General features: G+C 39.5%; 1 protein-coding gene and 2 long non-coding RNA genes across 6 annotated transcripts in view; 1 reads left to right on the plus strand and 2 right to left on the minus strand.

Moving 5' to 3' along the window:
* ZNF609 (zinc finger protein 609) overlaps nt 1-22349 on the minus strand; it is a 242975-nt gene that overhangs the window by 111445 nt on the left and 109181 nt on the right. The window lies entirely within an intron of this gene.
* LOC146406314 (uncharacterized) lies at nt 14885-21695 on the plus strand. Its single transcript, XR_014809982.1, has 2 exons — nt 14885-15110; nt 17645-21695. It is a non-coding gene; the product is annotated as an uncharacterized LOC146406314 (long non-coding RNA).
* Nucleotides 15069-19117, minus strand: LOC146406315 (uncharacterized). Its single transcript, XR_014809996.1, has 2 exons — nt 15508-19117; nt 15069-15205 (listed from the first exon to the last, which is right to left on the minus strand). It is a non-coding gene; the product is annotated as an uncharacterized LOC146406315 (long non-coding RNA).

Genomic DNA, 22349 nt, shown 5'->3' on the forward strand with positions numbered 1-22349 from the left:
AGAGCAACAGTGAAACACACAAAAAACTCCTTTCCACTCACTGGGCTCTGTGAAAGCAGGCAAAAAGACTAGTTGATTCCTCTGAGGGAAAAATCACTTGCCTAAGACAAAAGACCTACAGATGCTGGCAATTGGTGACCCTCACCTAAACAGTCAATCACCCCTACAGTAAAGCCCACCAACTGACAAGCCCCATTAATAAAAACACAGCTTATTAAAAAAAAAAACAAAAAAACAAAAACAAAAAAAACTGTACTGTTTTGCCTTTAAATACTAGTGGATAATCAAAAATGGCAAGACATTTGATTTAAAAACCCTCTAATGAGTCTAAACTAAACAATCAATGAACTTGTAGCAAATAGAGACAATGCAAGGAGCAGAAAAAAATCAAAAAGAAAAAATTACCGTATCATACATATAACATTGCATCCATGGAACAAGAATAAGAGATTATGAAAAAGCATTCAACATATAAGAAGACTGTAGAAATACACACACACACGCGCACACATTTACAAACACTACACATATAAACACACAAAAAGAAGCTTGAAGATAAAGTGAAGAAATCTAGAAAAAAAGACAAAGAGATTTAAAAACAGTGAAAAAAATAAAAAATTGAGAAGAGCAGTAGAATTGGAGTGAAATACAACTAGTATAGTTATAGAAAAAAAAGAAAAAGAAAATTTATTTTTTAAAAAAGAAACCAAAAAAAGTTGATACTAATTTCTAGATTGAAATAGTTTTCTGGAACTTAACTACTAGTAGTAGAGAGGAAAAGAAATCCACACCAAAGCACATCAGGTAAAATTATTAGGCCATACATATTAAATTATCATTTTTGTAGGCCAAAAAATTGTTAACTAATAGCAAGTTCTTATAGTTCAACCTACTATTTTCAATCTCGAATTTAATATCTAGACAAACTTTTTGGACTTGTAAGCTTTCAAAAATCTTATCTCCCATACTCCTTTTCTCAGAAAGCTACTCCTAGAGATTGTGTTCCAGCATCACAGGGAATAAACTGAGAAACAGAGCATCCAGAAAGGCAAGGATCCAACAGAGAAGGAAATTCCATGGACAAAAGCTATTTAGCTGGCCTAGCGAGCCACCAGTTCAGATTCAGAGAAAGAGCACTAAAGAAGTAATGTCTCTAAGGGGGAAAAAAAACCAAATATATTTACACAGATGAAAGAGAAGATTTTCAGTTCTACTGAAGAGTTTAGAGATGAATTAGTGGTGGACACAGAACTATCAGCAAACAAACAAACATAAAACAAATCCAAGGAAAACAAAAAGTTGTGCAAGAAAGGAAGTGTAAGAGAGGTAGTGTGCATACAGTCAGGTGGGGAGGAGTAAGAGAATTAAATATCTTTCATCTTGGAAAATTAATAGATAATTTAACAAATTTGAAATATTAAAACAAATAGAATAAGCATGTTTTTTCAACTATGAAAGTTAACATCCAGAAGAAACAACTAAAAGACTTGAAAACGTTGCCTCTGGGAAGCAAGAACCTAGAGTAGGCTGGCAGCTGTAGCTCTGAGTAGACCCCTAGCCTAGGAATCTCCACGTGCCGTGGGTGCGGCGCTTTAAAAAAAAAAAAAAAAAAGAACCTGACTGGTATCCATAAGGATGTGGGTTCGGTCCCTGGCCTCGATCAATGGGTTGAGGATCCAGTGTTGGCACAGGCTGATGCATAGGACTGCAGATGCTGCTCATATCTGTCGTGACTGTGGCTGTGGCACAAGCTGGCAGCTGCAGCTCCCATTTTATTCCTGGCCTGGGAACTTCCATATGTCACAGGTGTGGCCCTAAAAAAAAAAAAAAAAAGAAAAAAGAAAGAAGAAGAATCCACTATAAAGTTGATCACCATTCAAATTAGAAAGAATTTTACATTCTAAAAGCAAGCCCTGTGTTAATACCTACGCAAGGTCTTTGATAAGATACTTCTAAAAATCAACCACTGCTTCTGACATAGGGCAGTTATATGAAGCTGTAGATTTTCTTTCTGTCCAAGAATAAAAAAGTCTCCTTGCCTACAAGGTACCTTCTAGATTCTTCCAAACCACATTAGAGCCAATATTTACTTTTAAATTTTTATTTAAAAATTTAAGGTTACATTTGCATAATATTGTTTGTGGCAAAAAATACTTTAAAATACAGGAGGGCTTAAAGTAAGTAAAAGCCTCATTCCTAGAGGAAATCATTATAAATATTTTAGTTTTTTTTTTTAAAGCTGGGCATACCCAGTTTACTTTTTGTTTCTTGGCCATCCAGCGGCTTGTGGAGCTCTTGGGCCAGGTATCAGATCTAAGTCTCAGCCTCGAACTAAGCTACAGCTGCAGCAACACCAGATCCTTAACCCCCTGTGCCAGGCCGGGTTATTAAACCTACTTTTCCAGTGCTCTCAAGACACCGCCAATCCCCTTGTGCCACAGTGGGAGCTCCACCCAGTATACTTATTTTTGAGCAGTTTTTCACTTTCACAGGAATATATTACCACGCCATTGAGAATATAGTTTCTGATGGCTGCCTAATGTTCCATATATGTGTGTTTATGTTCCATATGTATGTATATATGTTCCACGTATGTGTGTGTGTGTGTATATATTACGTACACTCACACGTGTGTGCATATATATGGAATTTATCTTGATTCCTATATATTTATATTGAATTTTGTGTTGCTTGAATTTTTTAACATCTTTATCCATAAGTTATTGCAAAATGTTTCCAATTACTTCCTTGTGATAAACTCCTACAAGCAGAATTATAGGGTTTTCGACACATATTCTTACACTGTCTTCCAGTCAAGTCATATCAATTAATTTTCCTAGTAAGAAGACATGAGATGTTTCACATTTTTTTTTTTTTTTTTTTTTTGCTCTTTCTTTGGGCTGCTCCTGCAGCATATGGAGGTTCCCAGGCTAGGGGTCGAATCGGAGCTGTAGCTGCCAGCCTACGCCAGAGCCACAGCAACTCAGGATCCGAGCCGTGTCTGTGACCTACACCACAGCTCACGGCAACGCCGGATCGTTAACCCACTGAGCAAGGGCAGGGACCGAACCCTCAACCTCATGGTTCCTAGTCGGATTCGTTAACCACTGCACCACAAAGGGAATTCCTGTTTCACATTTTGATTACAGTGGGGGCAGTCTAGTCAGTTTACCAACTTTGTTGAAGTATAACTGACAATAAACCATTCTAATTTAAAGTATTCAATTTAATAAGTTTTGGTATGTATAACATCATGAAGACAATTACTAGAAGATTTATAATAAATAAATTTAGAATATGAACTTAGGTCAGGTAGTATTAAGTTCATTTCCACATGAATTTTAAAATCTGCTTGTCGATTTCTATTGTAAAAAAACCCTGAGAATTAGAACTCACTGAATCTATGACTCAACCTGAAGAGAAGTGTTACTATAATACTGTTGAGTCTGTGAATCCATGATCATGATAAATTTCCATTGATTACATCCTCTTTCTTTCAGCAATGTTTTATAGTTTCAGTGTACAGATTTTACATATTTTTGTCAGGTTTATCCTATTTCATATTTTAATGCTATTATAAATTATATTTTTAACATTTCAGTGTGATTGCCATATACAGAAATACAATTGATTTTCATACAATGAACTTCTATCCTGCCATATTGCTAAACTCACATTATTACTGTAGTCCTAATAGCTTTTTTAAGCTTCCTTAGCATTTGCTACATAGATAATTATAACATCTATAAATAAAAAGTTTTATTTCTTCCTTTCCAACTTGGATGCCTTTTATTTCTTTTTTCTGGTCTTACCTGATTAGTGAGAACCTCCAGTGTAACAATGAATAGAAGGGCTAAGAGAGGACACCCTTATTTTGTCTTTATCCTAAGGCGAATGCATTCAGTTTTTCAACATTAGCTATGATGCTAGCTGTAGGTTTATGGTAGATACTCTCAATCAGGAAGAGATTCCCTTCCATTCCTAGTTTCCTCAGCAGGGTGAGGCAAATGAGAGGCAAATAAAGCACAGAAAAGTATTGACCTCAGGTGCAAAATTTAAGGGGGCACCAAAAACATTAGTAATCAAGATAAATGATATTTCAATATAGTAATTTCTTTCTTTCTTTTCTTTTTTTAGGGCTGCATCCTCGGCATACAGTCATCAAGCTAGGGGTCAAATTGGAGCTGCAGCTGCCGGCCACAGCCACAGCCACACCAGATCTGAGGCATGTCTTAACACTACACCACAGCTCTTGGCTATGCCAGAACCCCAACCCACTGAGCAGGGCCAGGGATCAAACCCACAACATCTTGGTTCCTAGTCGGATTCGTTTCCACTGTGCCACAATGGGAACTCCTTTTTTGTTTTTTTTTGCATGCTACTGTTATCAAAGCCACAAGAATAACCAGTGGGCACTGCTGACAGAAGGAACACCACACACAAAGGCCATAAGGTAAGAATGCCTGGAGCATTTGAGGAATATTAAGGATAAGAGAGAGGAAGAGGAGAGAGTAAATAAGGTCAAAACAAAAACAGGAGCTCAATGACATAAGAGACTTTAAGAATTTTGGGGTTTTTTTCTGAATGATATGGGAAGCCACTGCATGGTTTTAGTAGAGGAATAAAATAATCTGACATGCTTTAAAAGGATTACTTCGGGGAGTTCCCGTCGTGTCGCAGTCGTTAATGAATCTGACTAGGAACCATGAGGTTTCGGGTCCAATCCCTGGCCTTGCTCAGCGGGTTAAGGACCCGGTGTTGCCATGAGCTGTGGTGTAGGTTGCAGATGCAGCTTGGATCCCACGTTGCTGTGGATCTGGTGTAGACCAGCGGCTAGAGCTCTGATTAGACCCCTAGCCTGGGAATCTCCATATGCCGTGGGAAGCAGCCCTGGAAAAGGCAAAAAGACAATAAATACATAAAAGGATCACTTCGACTGCTATGTTGAGAAAAAATTATAAGGCACTAAAGACAGGTAGAATAGTTGAAGGCTTTACGGTAATTCAGAAAAGGTTAAATAATGGTTTAGACTAGCTGGTAGCAGTGAAAGTAGTGAGAAAAGTTGGATTCTAAATATATTACAGATAAAGCCAGTACAATTTGTTGGTGGGTTGTATGTGGGGAGGGAGAGAATGAAAAGAATGACTCCTTGGCCCAAGTAGTTAGGGTAATGGAATAGATGCTTAGTGAGATGAGGAAGACTGAAGGAGGATCAGATTTTGGAGAAAAGATTCAGGACTCTGGTTTCAGACATTTTAAATCTGAAATGCCTATCAGATATCTAAGTCACAATGTCAAGTAGACAGATAAATACACGATATTGATAGTAACATGTGAAGCTGTCGGCATATAAGTGTGAACAGAAGAGATACAAAGAGTGGTGTGATAGAATAAGTAGTCTGAGGACTAAGCCCAGAGGCACTTCAATGTTAAGAGGCTGGAGAGATTAAAAATAGGCAGCAAAGGAAACAGAGGTGAAGCACACAGTAAGGTGAGAAAAATATCAGGAGAATGTAGTGTTCTGGAAATTAAGTGAAGAAAATACATGAAGGAGACAGTAATCAAATCTGTTGAAAGTAAGATAAAGACCAAGAACTGAGAACTATCAAGAAAATAAAAAGACAACCCACCAGGGAATAGGAAAAAAAACATTTGCAAATCATCTATCTGTTAAGGGATTTGCATCGAGAATACAAATACACACAAACACACACACATACACACACACACACACGAATAAAAACTCTCATGACTCAAAAGTAAAAAGTTATAAAAACCAATTAAAAATGGGCAGGAGTTTCTGTGTAGCTCAGTGGGTTAAGGATCTGGCATTGTCACTGCAGCACCTTGAGTCGCTGCTGTGGCGACAGTTCAATCCCTGGCCTGGGGAACTTCTACATGCCACAGGCATGGCCAAAAAAGCAAAGGATCTGAACAGACATTTTTCCAAAGAAAATAGACAAATGACCAACAAGTAAATAAAAAGACATTCAGAGCTAACTAACCATCAGGGACATGCAAATTAAAATCATAATGTGATCTCACTTCATACCCACAGGGATGGCTCAAATATAAAAAAGACAAAACAATCACAAGTGTTGAAGATGTGGAGAATTTGGGGCTGCTGGGGCTGTAAACTAGTGCCACTACTTTGGAAATGTTTGACAGTTCCTCAAAATGTTAAAACAGAGTTACCATATGACTAGGGAATTCCATTCCTAGGTATGTAACCAAGAGAAGTGAACACATGTATCTACACAAAATGTGCACATGAATGTTTACAGCAGCATTATTCATAATACCCAGAAATGGGAATCAACTCAAATTTGTCTATCAACTGATGAATGGATAAACAAAATGTGGTATATATCCATACAATGGAATATATGGCTATAAAAAAAGAATATGGATACATGCTATAACATGAATGATCCTTAAAAACATTATGCTAAGCGAAAGAAGCCAGACACAAAGGGCCATATATTCTATGATTCCATTTATAAAAAATGTCCAGAATAGGTAAATTCATAGAGTCAAAGCAGAGTGGTGGTTTCCAAGGGCTATGGGAAGGTAGGAATGTGCAATGACTACTAAAGGGCACAAGGTTTCTTTTCAGGTGATGGACATGATCTAAAATTACATAAAAATGATGTCTGCATAACTCTAAATATACTAAAATCCCCTGTATTTCATACTTTCAAAATGTGAATTTTATGTCATGGTGGATTGTATCTCAAGAAAGCTACTATTTGATTCCTCAGAAAACTAAAAATAGAACTACCATTTGACCCAGCAATCCCACTCCTGGACATCTATCCAGAGAAAACCATGACTCGCAAAGACACATGTACTCCAGTGTTCATTGCAGCATTCTTTGCAACAGCCAAGACATGGAAACAACCTAAATGTCCATGGACAGAGGAGTGGATCAAGAAGATGTGGTACATATACACAATAGAATATTACTCAGCCATTCAAAGGAACGAAATACCAGCATTTTTAGCAACATGGATGGACCTAGAAATACCATGCTAAGTGAAGTCAGCCATACAATGAGACACCAACATCAAATGCTTTCACTGACATGTGGAATCTGAAAAAAGGACAGACTGAACTTCTTTGAAGAACAGATACTGACAGACTTTGAAAAACTTATGGTCTCCAAAGGAGACAGTTTGGGGAGTGGGGGGATGCACTGGGGTTGTGGGATGGAAATTCTATAAAATTGGACTGTGATGATTATTGTACAACTACAAATGAAATAAATTCATTGAGAAATAAATAAAAAAGAAAGCTACTATTTAAAAAAATTAATGGGAATTGGTCACTGGATTTACTAACATAGAGGTCATTGGTGAAAGCCAAATTAGAGTTGATTTAGGATAGAAAGGGAGAAAAATGCAAATGACTGTTCAGAGGATAGTTGAGTCTATACTGTAATTGGAGTATAGTTTGAGAAGTTTTACTAAAGGGAGCAGAGAAATAGGGCACCTTCTCTGAAGGATTGTTGCTGAACAAACTGTAATAATTTTCATTGATGTCCTTGAGCCCAAGAGAAGCCTAGAGTGCACCTGCCAATCCACCCTGGAGGAAGCCTGGGCCATAAATTGGTTCCACACGTCCAGTGGGTCCCATTAGGAGCCCTCCAATAGGATGTGGGATCAAGAGAGGCTGGTTTTAAAAGATTGGAAAATTTAATGCATATGTGCTGCTGATGAGAATAATCTACTTACAGAAAAAAGTAATTCTTTGATAGAGGAGATTTGCTAGAGTGAAGTGCCTGAGTAGACAAGAGTTCTTGTGTATAAGAGGAGAGATGAGCCCTAGAGAGGGTACACAAGCAGCCCATGGGCAAAGACACAGATAAATGAGTACATGTGAGTAAAAAATAAATGGCAAGATGTGTACAGAATGATAGAAACTTCTATTTTTCAGTGAAACAATAAGCAAGCTGAGAGTGACAGTGAAAGACGGATAGAGGAAGTTGAAGAGATAAGAAGGTAGGAAAGAGTAAATAAATAGGGAAATGTAGTTGGATTGCTGAGAAATATTAAAGGCCTACTTAAGGCTAATGACCATGAACTTAATATGAGAATAGGCAGAATAGTTGCGTGGCTTTCTCTAGTCACATTTAGATGCAAAGGTACAGGCATGGGAGTAAGCCAAAAGTTAAAGTTAACTACGGTTAGGGTTTTATCAATGAGCAATCTAAGAATGTACAGAGCAAAGTAATCATATGTAAGGAGGTAAAGGTAAGGAGAGAAGATGTGAAAAAAGGGAGATGTATGGTACAAAAGGTGGTAAAATCAAAGGATTGATGGAGCTGAGATTCTAGAGAAAGGGGGCTGCAAAAATAAATATATAAAAACTAAAAAAGGGGGTTGCTGGATGGAGAACAGGACGCTTAAAATTGGATAACTGAGGAGATGCAGCTCTAAATGACTAGGTATAGGGTGGGGCCAGCAAATTTTTCCTGTGAAGGGTTAGAGGGTCAATATTTTAGGCTTTGAGAGCCAGTGGTCTCTGCTCCAATACTCAACTCTGCTGCTAGAGCTAAAAGGTGTAGACAATACATAAATGGAAGGAATAAGGCTATATTTAAATAAACTTTATTTATAAAAATATATAATTTGGCAGGGACACTCCCAAGGGCACTGGTTTAGGATATGACTATGGGATTAGTAGCTGAGACAGGATGGAGAACAAAATCACTGGAAGAGATGTAGAGACGTAGTCAAGGAACTAAAGAAGCAAAGGTATTGGTGAGATCATTTATTAACATGGACACTGAATTAGAGAAGAATTAAGCCAGGAGAGGTGTTGGGGGGGGGTGAATGTGAGCCAGGAACTAAATCCTTTAAAGAATGAGGGGTCACATTAGTAAAAATGGCAGAGATCTCTGAAATTTCTCTCCTTCATAAAAAGTAAGAAAAGTGGAAAAAAATTGTCACAATCAAGTTTTTCAGAATTTTGGAAATTAACCAAAGGCTTGCAGCAGTCTGGGGAGCATTTTTTTCAAGAAATAAGCTGAATCTCAGTAAGAACAATGAGCTTTGTAGCATTTTAACTTACCCTATTCCTATCCCCTGCTCTGAAAATCAACAACCTACAATCACAGTGAAAAGCAATAGCCTCACAACCACTGGAAAGGGCAGAACAAGCTTCATTCCCAAAGAACTGTAGTTATTTGACCTTTCTAGTAGCTTCCTGGAAGACTCTACCTGACCTGATTTAGAGCTTGCCCAGTGTGAAAAGCCTTTTCCCTGGGGATGGGAACATTGGCCAAAGTATTCACAGGCAAATGTTTAACTCTGTGGCTGCCTAAGACAGTGGCTAACAGTTGGGGCAAATAACAGACTAACTAAAAAGCTTAAAAGGAAAGTTAGGGAAGCAGCTGTCCACAGGAGCTTTGAAAAGTTCTGATGTGTTCCTGGGAATCAAGAAGGCCAGACACATGCCCAGGGCTGAGCCCATGCTCAGGAAAGGCCTAAGGAGGCTCTAAGCTCTCACCTCTGGTTGACCTGGAAGCTCTGCACAAGCAAAAAGTGAAGACTAAAATAGAGTTGTCAACTGCCTGGTTGAATATTCAATTCTATATATACCAAAACTACCCTAAAAAAAAAAAACTAGGAGAAATTAAAATATTCCCAGGTAAACAAAAACTGACAGAGTTCATTGCTAGCAGACTTGACCTATAAGAAGTATTTTAGAGAGAATCCTTTAGATTGAAATGAAAGGACACTAGGCAGTAACTTGAATCCACAAGAAGAAATAAAGAAAACCAGTAAAGGTAGCCCCATAACAGTATTAGTTTCCTATTGCTGCTCCAACATTATTACCACAAATTTGAAGGAATAAAAACACACAAATTTATTATAGTTCTGGAGGTTGTTAAGTCTGAAATAGCTTTCATTGGGCTCAAAAATCAAATGTTGGCAGGGCTGCCTTTCTTTGTAGAAGCTCTAACGAAATTCTGGGGTTTTTTTCCCAGCTTTTAGAGGCTGCCTGCATTCCTTGGCTCATGGCCTCCTCCCTCATCTTCAAAGCCAGTGGTCTATCACCTTTAAGTCTCTCTCTGACTCATACGTTCCTGCCTCTAACTTAGCCTTACATTGGGCTGGCCTGGATAATCCAGGATATCACTCCATCTCTAAAACATTAGTTTAGTTTAGTAAAAGCGGTCCAAATAGACTGCTGGCCTGGGAACTTGCATATTCTGTAGGTGCAGCCCTAAAAAGAAAAAAAAATTCATCTGCATTTTCTTTTTTTTTTAAGGACCATTCCTGGGGCATATGGAAGTTCCCAGGGGTCAAACTGGAGTTGCAGCCACCCTATACCACAGCAACACTAGATCTGAGCTGCATCTGTGACCTACCTATAGCTTGTGGCAATGCTGGATCATTAACCCACTGAACAAGGCCAGGGATTGAACCTGCATCCTCACAGACACAATGTCAGGTTCTTAAACCACTGAGCCACAAGGGGAACTCCCATGTACAAGATTCTTAAATTAGGGCACCAGTTCATTTTAACCTGACTGTTGGCGTTCCCCGTCGTGGCACAGTGGTTAATGAATCTGACTAGGAACCATGAGGTTTCAGGTTCGATCCATGGCCTTGCTCAGTGGGTTAAGGATCCAGCATTGCCGTGAGCTGTGGTGTAGGTCTCAGACACGGCTCGGATCCCGAGTTGCTGTGGCTGTGGCGAAGGCTGGCGGCTCCAGCTCTGATTAGACCCCTAGCCTGGGAACCTCCATATACCGTGGGAGCGGCCCTAGAAAAGGCAAAAAGACAAAACAAACAAACAAACAAAAAAACCTGACTGTAGACTCTGCTGTATAAAACTCTCATATTTTTTCTTTCATAGAATCAGAAGGAAAAGAGAGTAAAAGAGACAATTGTATTCTAGAAAAATCACTAAATTAAAGTAGAATTGACATTGAATTCAAGCTCACTACAAAGTCATTGGATGGCAGCTTGATCTCTAATCTGCCTCCCTCTTCCCAAACTGCCACATTTTAACACACCATCTCTGGCCTATGGCTATAGGTTATTATAATAACTCCCAATTGGCCAAGCTGATGTCTCCTTTTTCCAATCCATCCACCACAAAGGCTAGACATTTAGTCCTAAAAAAAGCCCTAAAATGAGGAATTCATATGTATAGTTTACATAAATCATTCCTACAAATCACTAGGAAAAACAGTTCAACAGAAAAATGAGTAAAGGATATGAACAAACAATACACAGAAAAAATAAAAATGACCAATAGATATATTTTAAAAATAACATTCAACCACATTAAGATAGCACAAATTAAAATGACAAAGTATCTCTCCCACCAAATTACCATTAATTATGAAGAATCATTAACACAGCCAATTTGGTTAAATATATAGAGAAATAGAAACTTTCATATAAAAATCTTTTTTTTTTTTTTTTTTTTTTGTATTTTTGCTATTTCTTGGGCCGCTCCCACAGCATATGGAGGTTCCCAGACTAGGGGTTGAATCGGAGCTGCAGCCACCGGCCTACGCCAGAGCCACAGCAACGCAGGATCTGAGCCACGTCTGCAACCCACACCACAGCTCACGGTAACGCCGGATCCTAAACCCACTGAGCACGGGCAGGGATCGAGCCTGCAACCTCATGGTTCCCAGTCGGATTCGTTAACCACTGCGCCACGACGGGAACTCCTCATATAAAAATCTTATATTAAGAAGTTTCATAGTGAATAATAAGGAAATCCAAACTCCATAATACGACTTAAGGCCTTTCACAATCTGGCCTTGGCTTATCTTTCTTTTCTCTTCTCTACATTCTACCCATCCTGGGTTTTTCCCTGCACATCACACAAAAAGACATGGATCACATCAGATTTTTCAACCCTCGACAATTAGGGGTATGCTCTTCCTACTGCCTGAAATGATCCTTTTAGCATATAATTCAAATACCCTCTTCCATGATGTCCCCAAACTCACTCATCTTCTTCTTTGTGTTCCTATAGCACTTTAAAGATCAAGAACCCTTAATACACTTCCACTTGAAGTTATCTGTTGATAATTTTTTGTCTTCCTAACAGACTGAGGAGAGAAGCCCTTGGGATTATTTTATTTTTGTTTTGTTTTGTTTTTTAAATTTTTTTATTTTCCCACTGTACAGCAAGGGGGTCAGGTTATCCTTACATGTATACATTACAATTACATTTTTTCCCCCACCCTTTGTTCTGTTGCAACATGAGTATCTAGACAAAGTTCTCAATGTTATTCAGCAGGATCTCCTTGTGTATCTATTCTAAATTGTGTCTGATAAGTACAAGCTCCCGATCCCTCCCACTCCCTCCCCTATTTTTGTTTTTATAGTGCTGAGCACATAGTTGGTGCTCCATAACAACTTAATTTGTAACATTTCACTTACTACCTTACAGCTAACAGCAAGGTTTTTTTCATTTCACAAAAAAGTTACATAGGCCAGTATTTAATATTACCTTAAAATTACAATTCTCTAACAAACACCAAAACCAACTACTTTACATTGGTAATCTAGGTTTTATTATTGATCATTTACAAAGCTAAAAAAGGGAAATGTTGCTTTTATCAATACAAGGTCTCAGTAGAAAAATTAGAAATTTAAACAGTCCTCTTAGAGGGGAGCAGTGGTGTGCAAGGCAGTTGAGTCCATGTTGATAGATTAAAATTAGCCAGGTTTTTATTCACAGTATGAATGGTGGTAAACACTACAAAAAGCCCTGTCCCCTCCTCCAAGCTGGTTAAACATTTACCAGCACACCACTGGACAAAAGTATATTTACTCTAGTAGGATAACACTGTGACTACCTGATGAGTAAACGGTAGTTAAGTTTTCTTTCTTCTTTAAGAAACTTCCTGGGCTAGTTACTAAACTATTTTCATGTAGTTTTCCCTAATTTAGAACTCCTAAAGCCCTTACATCTAGGTCAAAGTTTTACTTACACTCATCTCACTTCTATATTGCCCCTCCCCACTTCTGTCACCTCACCCACTGGTAACCACTGATTTATTTTCTACATCTATGAGGCTGTTTTGTTTTGTTTTTTTTTAATTCACTAGTTTGTGGTATTTTTTATTTTATTTATTTATTTATTTTTTTTGTCTTTTTTAGGGCTGCACCTGCAGCATATGGAGGTTCCCAGGCTAGGGATGGAATCAGAGGTACAGCTGCTGGCCTACACCACAGCCACAGCAATGTGGGATCCAAGCCATGTTTTCAGCCTACACCAGAGCTCATGGCAACAGTGGATACTTAACTCACTAAATTAGGCCAGGGATTAAACCCACATTCTCATGGATACTAGCGGGTTCATGACCCACTGAGCCACAACAGGAACTCCTCTTTTCACCCTTCTGTATCCATCATACACATGCATCCTTTCTATCTCCCCAACTACCCTTTATAATGATACTATAATTCTGATTAGCTCAATACCCAGTATACACTGTAGTGACTATATAAGCCTAGCCACACATGAGCCACAGAGTGAACCATGATTCCCTTTCCTTTCTTAAACAACTTTTTGTTTTTCTATAAATATTATTTTTTATTAATTTGCTTAGATTTCTATGTACTTATCAATATTTTATCACAGAAAATCTTTGCCAATTGTCTAAATTTCCTCCCAAGACCTTCACACCCACCAAGTATTCTATTTGACGTTCCTAAAGAAGTCCCTTTTGGAGACTTTGAACCTTCTTCAAGCTAGTCTGGCTGCCCTCTGGTGCTGGTAAACTGTTTATCTGAAATCTCCATTGAGTATTCTGAGGAATTCCCTAGTCTGTCTTCTTTGTTGGAGCTCCTGTTTCTTTTGTCACATCTCCCTCTTTCCTGGTTTATGACCTTACTTTGTGGAGGATATCATCCAGTAGCTTCCTAGAACAGTGCATGGGGAGGAAGTAAAATTTGTGAGACACTGCAAGTTTATTCTAGCTTTTCAGACAAGACTGATTGGCTGAATTAAAAAAAAAAAAAAAAAAAGGAGTTCCCGTCGTGGCGCAGTGGTTAACGAATCCGACTAAGAACCATGAGGTTGCGGGTTCAGTCCCTGCGCTTGCTCAGTGGGTTAACGATCCGGCGTTGCCGTGAGCTGTGGTGTAGGTTCCAGATGTGGCTCGGATCTCGCGTTGCTGTGGCTCTGGCGTAGGCCGGAGACTACAGCTCCGATTGGACCCCTAGCCTGGGAACCTCCATATGCCGCGGGAGCAGCCCAAGAAATAGCAAAAAGACAAAAAAAAAAAAAAAAAAAAAATTACAGGCCCTGTTCTTGGATACAATTTCTGACAATAATGTGTACTGACTTTCTTTTTAACTTTTGTAACAAAAATTTTATAGGTAATTCTGAATTGACACAGGAACTGAGAACTACATGACTGAAGAAGTCATTATCAGAACATATAATACATTTAAGTTAGCCCAGACTTGCTAATGAAGCTTTAAAGAAAGCACCATGGGGAGTTCCCTTCATGGCTCAGAAATAAAGGATCCTGACTAGGATCCATGAGGATGTGGGTTCCAACCCTGGCCTAGTGAGTTAAGGATCCAGCGTTGCTGCCGTGATCTATGGTGTAGGTCACAGGTGCAGCTTGGAACCCAAGCGGCTGTAGCTGAGATGTAGGCCAGCAGCTGTAGCTCTGATTCAATCCCTAGCCTGGAACCTCCATATGCAGAGGGTTAGGCCCTAAAATAGGAAGAAAAAAAAAAAAAAAAAAAGAAAGAGCATGAAAGCACCATGAAATTGGCAGCAAACACACACTGTATAAATGGCAGTTATTAATAACAAAAACCATATTTACATCTGCAGGTTTTGATGTAAATGAAGAAGATAAACTTGACCTAAAAAAAGCCAAACCCAGGGTTGTGATTTGTCAAGATGCCTAATCTTGATTAGTCTCCAATTTTATTAATTTCTTAGATATATCAAGTAATTCTTTTTGTATTTATATTTTCTCATTTGGGGAAAACCAGCTCACTTGGTTAAAATGCTGATTAAACTCCAAATATTGGTAAAGTTCAAGTGGCTATATCATTAAGTTCATCTTTTGTTTTATTTTTAAATGGCCATACCCATGGCATATGGAAGTTCCCAGGCCAGGGAATGAATTCTAGCCACAGCTACAACCTATGACAGCGCTGGGCCAGGGATCAAACAGGTGCCTCCACAGCAACCCAGGCCACTGCAGTTGGATTCTTTTTTTTTTTTTTTTTTTTTTGTCTTTTGTCTTTTTTGTTGTTGTTGTTGCTATTTCTTGGGCCGCTCCCGCGGCATATGGAGGTTCCCAGGCTAGGGGTCTAATCAGAGCTGTAGCCACCGGCCTACGCCAGAGCCGAAGCAACTTGGGATCCCAGCCGCGTCTGCAACCTACACCCCAGCTCACGGCAACGCCGGATCGTTAACCCACTGAGCAAGGGCAGGGACCAAACCCGCAACCTCATGGTTCCTAGTCGGATTCGTTAACCACTGCGCCATGACGGGAACTCCTGCAGTTGGATTCTTAACTCACTGCACCAAAGTGGGAACTCCTCATTAAGTTCATCTTGTTAAAATTTCACAACTTTCTTTTGTAAACACAGTCCTACACAGTCATACTGCCTAAGATCTCAGCAATCTACATAAATTAATGGTACACAAAACCCCTGAATAAGAAAAGGGAATTTAGTATCAGAGACAACAAAGATGTCAACCCTTTCTGAGAAAATAAAAGAACTTCTCAATGGTTGCTATTACCATTCTCTCCTCAAAAGATTCACATAGCCAGGAATTTCGTAAGTGCAATATGCTATACATATATTGATGAGTCAAATCCCCTCTTTGATTGTCACAGGCAATTTCTGCTTTTTCCCTCCCCACACCCAACTTCTAGGTATCAATATTCAAAACACTCGTGTTGAAAGAACTCTATCCTTTTCTCCCTTAATGAAAACTGAAATGAATTTATATAAATTTGCATTTAATTAAAAATGAACGCTGGGGAGTTCCCGTCGTGGCGCAGTGGTTAACGAATCCGACTAGGAACCATGAGGTTGCGGGTTCGGTCCCTGCCCTTGCTCAGTGGGTTAACGATCCGGCGTTGCCGTGAGCTGTGGTGTAGGTCGCAGACGCGGCTCAGATCCCGCGTTGCTGTGGCTCTGGCGTAGGCCGGTGGCTACAGCTCCGATTCAACCCCTAGCCTGGGAACCTCCATATGCCGCGGGAGCGGCCCAAGAAATAGCAACAACAACAACAGATAAAAAAGACAAAAAAAGACAAAAAAAAAAAAAAAAAAAAAATGAACGCTGGGGACATTCTAGCCTTCTCTTGGTCTCCTGATGCCTTGTAGCTCATCAATGTCTACAATCAAACCAGCATTCTCAAACACATTAGTCAAGGCTCAATATTAGGAAATCTCTCTGACTAAAGGAGAGATTTAAACTAAGGGCTGGGAGATATTTGATTAACTTCATATAACTACATAAGGGTATGTAAAATAATAAGCATTTGAAGGATTAATATAGATTACATACAATGTAGTCTCAACCTCTTAAGAACTAATTTAAATTTAACAGCAACAACAAATTTACTTACCAATACTATTAAAAAGATAAAATAATGGCAATAATGTTTATTTAAAAAGTAATGGCCCCATAGCAGCAAGGAGCATGACTAGCACCTAAATCTTATTTTTAAATACTATTCTCTAACAAAAGAAATCAGGGCTCCTTGGAGAAATGGCTGATTCCAGGTCTGGGGTAGGAAATATACAAGATGGGTCTACCACATCTTACAACACCAGAAGGCAAGGAAGTGCTCTAACAATAACAATGTATACAAGCATGTATTCATAGGGAGACACCCACACATACACTAACATAACATGTCAAAGGAATGTGGGAACCAAGCGAAGGGGCTCCCAAGGGCCAAAGCTAGAACAATTGGAGCAACAAAATTAAGTGATATTGGATTCTAACCCAAAGATCCACGAGTCCATTCTAATATAAATAAATAAATGGATAAACAAATAAACTGGGAAGAAGAGACAAAATCTCCAACACAGATTTCAAAAAATTTATGTAGGTACTCTGCTCTCAGGGAGAGGGAGTATAACTCCCTGTTCCTTAGGCTGTAAACTATGCCTAGTGACTTTCCTCCAGAGAGTACAAATGGAAAGGGAAGAGAAAAGAGAGTAACTTCACAGGGAAAAACATGACAAACCTTAGCCAGGTGATCAAGACCTACATCAACCATCATAAATCATGTTAATAATATGTATGGGGAGTTCCCATTGAGGCTCAACGGGTTAAGAACCCGACATAATCTCTATGAGGATGCAGCTTTCTTTGACTCCTGGCCTCACTCAGTGGGTTAAGGATCTGGTATTGCTATAAACTGCAGCACAGGTCACAGATTTGGCTCAGATGCAGTGCTGCTGCGAAATAGGCCTGCAGGTCCAACTCAACCCCTGGCCTGGGAACTTCCACATGCTGCAGGAGCAGCTGTATAAAGGAAAAAAATAGTATGTATGTTTAATATGATGAAAATGGCCCTTTATTTTTGTTGTTATCCTCCGAATAACCCATAACTTTAAGGTTTTTTTTTCCTTTTACTCATTTTTTGGCTGCCCCGGAGTTTGGCATAGGGAGTTCCTGGGCCAGGGATCAGATCTGAGCTGTAGTTGTGACCTAAGCTGCAGCTTCAGCAACGCTGGATCCTAACCGACCATGCCAAGTCAGGGATGGAAGCTATTTCCCAGTGCTCCAAGGCACCGCCGATCCCATTGCGCCACAGTAGGAGCTCCCCCATAATCTTAGTTTTATCATGAGATACTAAGACAGACACCCATAGTGAGACCTCCTACATAATATTTGACCAGTACTGCTCAAAACTGTCGAAATCATCAAAAACAATGAAAAGTATAAGAAAATGCCACCACCAAGAAAAGCCTAAAGAGACAGGAAAACTAAACATAATGTGGTATCCTAGATGGGACTCTGGAACAGAAAAAGGAAAAGTTAATCTAAGTAGGAAACAGACTGTAATTTATAATAATAAATTAATATTGGTTCATTAATTGTAATAAGTGTATCATCTAATAATAAGGGATGTCATGTCATAACAGGGAAAACTAGGTGTGCGGATGCACAGGAATTCTCTAAACTACCTTCTCAACTTTTCTGTAAATCTAAAACTATTCTAAAGTAGTAAAGTCTATTAAAAAGAAGAAACTGGAGTTCCCTTCGTGACTCAGCAGTTAATGTAAATCCGAATAGCATCCATGAGGATGCAAGTTCAGTCCCTGGCCTCACTCAATGGGTTAAGGATCTGACATCGCCATAAGCTGTGATGTAGGTCACAGTCTCGGCTGGGATCCTGAGTTGCTATGGCTGTGGTATAGGCCGTTAGCTGTAGCTCCAATTCAACCCCTAGCCTGGGAATTTCCATATGCCGAGGGTGCAGCCTTAAAAAGCCAAAAAAAAAAGAAGAAGAAACAACAGCCCTGGTGCTAGGTTAGAATAAAGATGGGTGAAGGAATTTAATACATTAGAGTTCACAAAGAAACACACATTGCATACTTCCCTTATCTTAGGAAAAAACTTGGAACCTGTCTTCCAGGCACATAATTATCAGATTATAAATCCTGCTGTTTAAACATAAGTACATTTAAGTTTCAAAATAACTACATCTTTGTATAACAGAATCAAGCACCCTAACATATATACAGCTATCAACAACTATTGATGATCTGACAAGAGATCTGTGTGGGAGGGTGGCTGAAAGTCAAAAATTTAGACAGTAATTTCCATAGACTAACACTTGAAGGTAAAAATCAGATAAAAATATTTGGAATCTATTACATTCTAAGGCAGAACTAACTTAGAAAATTCAAATCAAATCAACAAATACTGGGAGTTCCCGTCATGGATCAGTGGTTAACAAATCTGACTAGGAACCATGAGACTGCTGGTTCGATCCCTGGCCTTGCTCAGTGGGTTAAGGATCCAGCGTTGCCATGAGCTGTGGTGTAGGTCGCAGACATGGCTCGGATCCTGCATTGCTGTGGCTCTGGCGTAGGCAGGCGGCTACAGCTCTGATTAGACCCCTAGCCTGGGAACCTCCCTATGCCTGGGGTACGGCCCTAGAAAAAGACCAAAGGGGAAAAAAAAAATTGAGTCTTAGCTATGTGTAAAGCATTATGCCTAGGCCAGTCCTCCAAGTGTGGTCTCCAGATTGGGAGCATCAGCATTTCCTGGAGACGTCTTAAAAATGCCAAATTGCCTCACCCCATATTTACTCATTCAGTATATCTCTGTTGGATTCAGTGTAGAAGTTTGTGTTTTAACATGCTCTCCAGGTGACTCTCATGCATGCTAAAGTTTGAGTATCACTGTGGTAGGCAGTGTGATCCCTCTGTGAATGTGGCAAATGCATACAGTGGTCTGGGATGCAGGTAAGTAGATGGAGACTTCATGTCTCACAGCAACCCACCTGCCACATGATTACCAAGCAGCACTACTAAAGAGCCCTCCTTTAGCAGAAGCTGAGTAGAAACACAATGGTTAGATCCTCTGAGGATCTTCTGGCAATTTCCAAGACAAGCAAAAAGGAACAGAAGTCAGAAGCAGGCTGAAAATGCTGGCCAGTAGGGAGACACACGTAATAGCAGGTGGAGTATATTCCATCAGTGACTCAAAACAGATTAAATGTTGCAATCCAGCCCTTTTGGCATTTCTAGGTTCTTGTTTTTCACAGAAACCTGGGGATTAGGTTTTGACTCCTCTGTACTTTGAGACTGCAGTTTCCATCTTGCTCTTGCCTATTAAAAATGAAAAGCAGTTTCTATATCTCCAACAAAAGCAATTCAGCAGAATTCATTTCTATATATTGTACTGCCAAATATAAGCTCCATTAATGAACAGCACAAGGGACTAAAGCTTGGCTTGGTAAAATGATTAGAGTGTCAGGAGAAATCTAGCTCTGCAAGCTGCTGCTTTTAGAAAAATGCTTTTAACTGCAGCCACAGGTCTCTCCCTCTTGCTTCAAAATCAGATGTTCACCCATCCCTAGAAGCAAGATGAAGACCTTAGAGACAGGGCTCTGACAGCAAACCACAAAGGCTGCAGACATATCTCATTTTAATTGCATCAGCAACTGTTAAGCAATTAATGAGAGAGAGAAAGAGGGAGGAAGCATCAGGGCAAAAAGAAAAGAGATTTGAGCAACCATGTGGAAATACTTCATCCTCACCCCAATAAGAGCAGGTTATTTATGGCAGCCGCACAGAGCATCAAATCCTTGCATCTGAACTCCCAGGCCACTTCCCAGGCAGCAATAAAGCTACATAGTCTACATTTCCTTTGCTTACAGTTTCAGGTCTCCCATATTCCTCCCTGTAGCCACCAAAAAAGATGAGGAGGGAGAAAGCCAACAGATCAAGTGGGTTATTCAGCTATTAAGTCCCTTGGGCAGATTCTATGCTTTGCACAATACTGGGATATGAGGATCAGCAAATACTAAATACTAACAGCAGTGATTCATCAGAAGCATGCACATACGAGGCCTTGGGCATGGTGAGGCAGAAACTCCATCAATAAACCCCTACAGTTGCCTTGTTTTTCAAGCTGTATCTTTATCCTATCACAGAAGAGAAAGGCAGTAAGATAAAAACTGCCAACAAAAACCTCTCAGAAAGTGAATTCTCAAATGTGGCCTTGGGTGCCAAAAGAAAAAAAAAAAAAAATCAGGATGAAAGAGAAACAAAAGCTCAGTCATTTAATACTAAGATTCCTGCTATCATCTGCTCAGTGAATAGGAAACCCTAAATTACATCAGTGAAGGTTGGTAGGATGGGGGAGGCAGTGAGGGTGAGAAAAATTAGATGGTCTTGACTAATTCATACAGGAAGTTCCTAAATAGAATAATGTTCAGATGCCCTCATTTCCCTGCACTATTCAATCATAAGGACAAGACGTCCTGGGTTTTCTGCAATAACCCTGATTGACAAATTCTAGCCCATTGTGTCTGGATTCGAGATTGCAAGGAAAATGATCATTATATATAGCCTATCCCAAAGTCCTTCACATAGATGTTGATAGAACATGATAAACCAATATATGCTGGCAAAATGCAATGCCAAATAGACAAGTCAAGTAGGCAGGAGACAGATTCCTAAGGCCAAGTTCCAAAAGTATCGAAAGTTGGACTTTAACTAACTTGGCCTACGCCTTCTCTACTACAGAATTACTTGTACTGCTTACTAAAAATACAGAAGATTATGATTCAATGAAAAGTAGTTCCCAGCTGACTGCTATTAAGAAAGAAAGAGAAAAAAATCAAACACCTTACAACTCCCTAGCAGATCTGGTTTCTGCCTACTTGCTCATCTCATAAATGACTCACTCCCTTCACTCTATTTTGTCATTCTACCAATATTTATTCAGCACCTTCTACAAGCTGACATTGATGTAGGCACTACAGATGCATAGAGGATTGCCATATAATGGTTGTTCAATTATATAGTATACAAGGGCTCCAGGGTGAGGAGGCAGGATGAGGCTGAAGTTCATCCTAAGCTGCCTGTCCTGGTGTGGGGTTGCAGCCTCTTAGGAGACTTTTTTTTTTCTAATTTGCTGAGAGAAGCCCCATGGCCTAAGAGAAGCCCTCGGTATAGCAACAAACAAATCAGACAAAAACCTCTGCCTGCATGGACCTCATAACCCACTGTGGAGGAAAGAGACAAAATCAAAACAAATTACATAGTACATGAGACATATTAGGGAGAAAAATAAAACACAAGAGGGGATAGAAAGTTTGTGCAGTCATGTAATTTCAGAGTATTCACTGAGAAGGTGACATTTCTATGTTTAGAACCTCACCAACACATTTCTCCTCCCCTTCAGGACTTTACCCTTGCCTTTCTCTCTGCCTAGAAAGCCTCCTGAGCACCCCAGCCTAATTTTTGAATGGCTAGCTTTTAATCTTTCAATTTCAGTCTAAATGGCACCTCCTCAAAGAGGCCTTCCCTGGCTGCTCTACTTAAAATAACTTCCTAATATCCCAGGCATTCCTAGCCAAATGAAGACTCAACTACATAGACTAGAGTTTGAATTCTATTTCCTGGTTTAACTTCTGGTATTTAGCTCCCCCATCTGCAAAATGGATAACAATGGTACCTACCTTATAGAGCTGCTGCGAAGATTAATTACAACCACCACCACCAGCAGCAACACAATAACATAACAATAAAAATGATAATAGCAATGATCACTTATATAGCTCTTACCATGTACTAGGTATTAATCTATGTGTTCTACATTTATTAGCTCACTTAATCCATTCAATTAATG

This window comes from Sus scrofa, chromosome 1 (assembly GCF_054392235.1).
Source record: "Sus scrofa isolate SSC_HxYL_T2T_F1_AM1 chromosome 1, Sscrofa_HxYL_maternal_Yorkshire_Landrace_v2.0, whole genome shotgun sequence".
In the NCBI taxonomy this organism is placed as follows: Eukaryota; Metazoa; Chordata; class Mammalia; order Artiodactyla; family Suidae; genus Sus; species Sus scrofa.